Raw genomic sequence first — 872 nt, forward strand, 5'->3', positions numbered from 1 at the left:
TTTAAGGTATGAATAGTGTTTGGAAAGTAATTGTATATTATTGTTAGCTATTACTTATATGATTACAATAGTTCAGTTGATATAATTTTTCCTCGGTCCATTCTCTTGAAGTATATATAGATGCAGTGGTGGGTGTAATGCTGAAGTATAATGCCCGTACTTCTTTTTATGAAATGGCATCTGTTATGGTTCTTTATGAAATAAGTCCAAGAGGTGTAGCCCTGTAGAGAGGCTAACCCCATCCAAATCCAAAGTTTCTGAGAAGTATAAAATGCTTTAATGTTAAGCAAATGTTTTTGTTATCAGACCTATCAAGCAGAGTGGAGGTATCATACTTCCTCTGATGTATTTAAATTAGTCTTTCTAGAGGCTGATGAAAAAAAAAGAGCTTAACTTCCCATTATTTTCACGTGTATCAGTGGACAGAACTTTCTCTGTAAGGAAAGACATCCTGCAGCCTAAAGGCATTGTACTGTGCAAAAAGAGAAAAAGAAAGAAAAAAATATTCCTTTACTGAGTTCAGTGTGTTAATTAACTCTGACCTTTGATTATCATTTTTGCAACAGTAAAAAATTCTTTATCCTGGTTTTGACAGCCAATAAATACTTTTTTGGATAGTTAGTCTGAGACCACTACTGAATGTGCAAACCTTCGTTGCTTACTTGTTTATTTAAGTTCTTCAAGAGGAACATTAATTGGAACTAGTTACTTTTCAGGGGGAGTAAAGTATTTAGTAATTGACTTATTTTTTATGGAAGTAACTGATAGTAATGCCATTATTTTTTAAATGTATTGCAACCACCACTGTATGTCTATATGAAAAGAAATTTTATAAATGTATGTATAGATACATAGATATAGATATTTTCTTC

The 872-nt window shown here is 31.9% G+C and overlaps 1 protein-coding gene across 1 annotated transcript in view; it reads left to right on the forward strand.

The window, feature by feature from the left end:
• LOC119593785 (endochitinase A1-like) overlaps window positions 1–872 on the forward strand; it is a gene marked incomplete in the record, with an annotated part of 14,905 nt that overhangs the window by 663 nt on the left and 13,370 nt on the right.

The sequence above is a fragment of the Penaeus monodon genome, chromosome 32, assembly GCF_015228065.2.
Source record: "Penaeus monodon isolate SGIC_2016 chromosome 32, NSTDA_Pmon_1, whole genome shotgun sequence".
NCBI classification, from domain to species: Eukaryota; Metazoa; Arthropoda; class Malacostraca; order Decapoda; family Penaeidae; genus Penaeus; species Penaeus monodon.